This window comes from Schistocerca americana, chromosome 2, assembly GCF_021461395.2.
Source record: "Schistocerca americana isolate TAMUIC-IGC-003095 chromosome 2, iqSchAmer2.1, whole genome shotgun sequence".
Classification (NCBI taxonomy): domain Eukaryota; kingdom Metazoa; phylum Arthropoda; class Insecta; order Orthoptera; family Acrididae; genus Schistocerca; species Schistocerca americana.
In genome coordinates, this window is record NC_060120.1 from 311,005,339 (window position 1) to 311,009,873 (window position 4,535).

Here is a 4,535-nt window from a genome sequence, read left to right on the forward strand (position 1 = left end):
TCCTCTGCCCCACACTATTAGTACGGATCACTCTCTGCCACATAATGTTAGTATGAAGCAACTACTGTTATGCAACATTGCTATGAAGCCCCCTCTAACACACAGATTCGTATGAAGCAACCTCTGCCATGTAACATCGGTACAAAGCACCTTCTGCCAAGTAACATTGGTATGGATCACTCACTTCCATGCAACAGTAGTACCCTTCTTCCACGCAACATTGGTAAGACGCACTCTATGTCACAAAACATTGTTATGAAGCACCCTCCGCCATGCAACATTGGTACGAAGCACCTTCTGTCACACAACATTGATACGGAACAATCTTTCCTCTTAACGTTGGTTCGAAATATCCATAAGAGACATGCATAACGCCATCCGATTGCAGCGCAAATTACTGCGATTCCAAGGAGTTCTACCATTCGCCACTAGAGGCAATTGCACCGTTTTCACAGCAGCAGGCGACTCTAGTTCAGCATAAGTTACCCAATTTGCACAAAATATTTCTAAATTATATACACAGACCTTCCACTTAAATCAGTCTTTCCGTTAGTAAAAACCATATCAAAACCTCTACAATAGTTCCTGAGATTAGCCCAAACATACAGACAGAATTGTGGTGGGAACTTCAATTTATATATTTGTAGAAGATAGAATTCCTCCAGCCTTATCGTACCAACCAAATCTCTCGCTATATCCTACACCGCACAGATAATCCACTTCCCATAGTCAGATGTGGACTTACAGTCAGTAACAAAAAGAACATCCCTGTTCGGCCACAACCCTTATGCAGTACTCCCATCGAATATCTTATCCTTACCCTCTTCTTTAAAACTTTAACCATTACCTAGAACACAATCGCAATCGACCTGATTACCACATTCCTTATAACTGCCTCACTCTTATTGACTTTACCTTCTCCACATATGTTATTGCCTGACCTCAAGATCCATAGCAGATCTCCTGCAGAACACAAGCGATGGCATCATCAGTTTTCAGACTCCCTCCAAGCTAACATTGTCCCATTATCATGAACATAACACTACTCCAGAGTATTAACTACTCACAATTTCCTTGAATGCCTCATTGCAGCAGTCCTTGATCGGATTGGAAGTGATCATCTATCTGTTCTTCTCACCAGCACCTACTACATCCTACCTCTTCCCACACACCCCATCCTAATCTCCATCCAAAATTTATCCTAGACTACTCCTGCACTATCTGGATTGCCTACTGGGAATCCATATATACCCATATTGGAAGCCACCCACTCTTCTTCCAGCAATATGATAATATGCCTCATGCCATGTCTTTCTGCAGCAGACCTTGCCAGATACTACATCCGCCCACATTCCTACCAAGACCACCACGCTTCCTTCCTCAACAAGCGCTACTCCTCCTCCAAGAATCCTGTTGCAAATAATTGCTCCTTCCTGCGGACTCGTGATTGGTGTGAACTCATATGCCACCAGCAAATAAAGAGGCAACACATCAGCAACTTACTAAACGCCAAATACTCTGGGACTGGTGCCAGACATGCACCAGACTCGATGCTACACTCCTCATTAACTCTTCCGAGTATTGGAGACCATTGCAACAACTCATTGGCAATAATTCCATCTCTCACTATCCACTCCTCCACAATAACCGTTCCCTGGCTTACAACCTGAGCAAAGCTGATGAGATTACCTCCTATCTGTCCGACATCTTCTCCATCCCTAATGACCTTAATTTTGATTACTCCCTATTCCTTACAATCTGTAAATACCAAATACCACTATCTTACCCATGGTTCCCACCTTCCACTACTTGAACAACATACCACATATCACATACCTATCACAGCATGACATAAAACAAGTACTTCACAACAGAATGTAACACTTGCTCTAGCCACGACCACATTGCCTACCAACACCTAGAAGAAAACCCCCTCTCCTTTCTAGCCACCCTTACGACGTTTTATAACACTTTCTTCTCCACAGTTTACTATCCTGAACTGTGGAAAGCCTCCAACGTCCTACTTTTCCTCAAACCTCACCGACCTCATACTGATACCTCCTTTTATTGCCACTCAGCCTTAGCTGAGTGTTCAACAAGGTCTCTATCGTCGTATCCATCAACATGTGAACCAATAACACCTCCTTCCTCGTAACTTCAACTCTGATGGCCAACTCCTGTACCTCACTCATCGCCTGTCCCAACAGCTCATCACCCAAAATTTAGCCGTTATTGTTTGCTTAGACCTGGAGAAAGCGTATGATAATCTATGGCATTCTGGTCTCCTTTTCAAACTCCACACTTACGCACTTCCAGTTAACTATGTCTGATTTATTTTGCCCTTCCCTTATAACCACCCATCCTTCGTCACTGTTGACAGTAGCGATGCACATACCTTTCATCCTTCTGCAGGGGTGCCCCAAGGCTCTGTCCACTGTCCTGTCCTTTATCTCCAGTGCACTGGAGATATGCCGAAACCATCTCCGCCAATCCGCCTCCTCCGATGTATTGATGACACTGTTTTTCTCGTCCTCTACCCGACATTCCAGAAGTCCTAACGATCCCTCCAAATCCACTTCAATCATTTTACCTTGTGATGTAAACAATGGCTACTCAAAATCTATGTTTTCAAAACCCAGGCAACAATTATACGACTAATGAGCGGCAACTTCCGTCACTATGACTTCTACCTCACCATTTACAACCCTCACATTCAATTAACAAACACACTAAAGCACCTCTGATCACCAACAAACACTGAAATCTCATCAAGTCACCATTCAACAGAAAACCCACAACAGACTAAAACTACTAACTTGCGAAACTTGGGGTTTGCACCCATCCACTATCCTTCACATATATTGTAAGAGGTATGCACTGCCTGCGATATAGAATCGCTGACCAGAGAGCAGTGTTGACTGCAGTACAAACTGTGTAACTGTGGCAGTTAGTTATTGCTAGTCGCTTGTCTGAGGTGGTCTGCGCTTGTCTGCAGTCTGCTCTGGTCGGGAATCTGGAGATGGAGTATTATTGTATAAGGTAAAGAAGCAGGGTCGCGCATATCTAGTAATGTACCTGAACTGTCATCCAAATGTTTTAAAAATGTCCTAATAATAATTTTGGTAATATAAAGTAATTTTTTTTTAAAAAAAAGCATTCATTTCCAAAAAATCAGTTGCTCCCATTCACAAATTACAAATGTATAAGCCAGCATTGCACGGAGCTGTGCCAAAAAAAATTTTTAGGTAAGAGCAGATATATTCGCCGTTTTTTTATTGAGGTAAGAATTTTTGCTTTTTATTCAGAATGATCTTACAGGGCCGCGACGCAGCACTGCTGTCGTCCAAATTTTACCAGGTTACTGAATTTATTTTTTTATTATAAGGTTTAGGAATTTTTCTGTTTTGAGCTTACATTAAATGAGAAAAGAATTTTGTGGGTAAATGCATTTGTGCATGGAGATTATAAATGGGAACCAATTTTTTTCTGAGGTCACACAAAAATTAGAATCGCTATCCATAATAATTATTTTAATTTCAATTTAATTTTTGTGGGGAGGTCACACTTGGCGACCCTGCCAGGATCGTATTTCTTCGTGAATTTCTGAGAAGTAGTCATATATCTGCTCTTATTTACTTAAATGTAGTTTGCATCTGGCGCAACACATTTACTAATTTGTCACTCTTGCTTTCACAGATCATTGGCAACATATTGCTCTTTGGTGTAATTGTGTTTGTTCCATTTTTTGCTTCGTCTTTGTTTCATTTTGTGCTTAATTTTGATTTGTGTAAAAATGCCGCGTAAAACTGTTAACAGTACATCGCGATGTGCAATGAGTGAAATAGCCGACTCGAATAATTTGACCGATAATACTTGCGACACTCAGTGTCTTAATGATAGTCCTTCATTTACAGACAATCAGTGCGTACCAATCACTAATAATGATTTTAATGCTAATTAGGAGCAAACAAATTCAATTGTGTCCTCTGTTAATTTAACGACAATTGATGATGCGGCATGTTCTGATAGAATGAACGCTGCCCAGTTTGACACGCCTAATTTGCGAAATTTACGTAGTGAAGAGATAATTGTTTCTAACGAAGGTGAACAATATTCACAAAACACGTCAGATTTATTTGATTCTGTTGTAGTGACCAACAGTGCACATCCGATTGGCAAACCTTTTTGTGAATCGGAGAATGACCTAATGGTTACACAAAGCGTGACAAGTGCACATACACCATCACATTGTACAGAGAATAGAGTCGGTAATTTTAACTTGGATCAAGTTGTAGCATTATTGCTACAATTCAATGAAAAACAGGACAACAATCACAAACAACTTAATGAAAATTTCAAATAGTTGGTAGAAAAACACAATCACCTAAATGAACAGAACAAACAACTTAATGAAAATTTCAAACAGTTGAATGAAAAACACGATTACCTAAATGAACAGAACAAACAACTTAGTGAACAGATTGCAGCCATTGCCATGAAATGTCATGATACTAAAAAACAATTACGTGACGAAA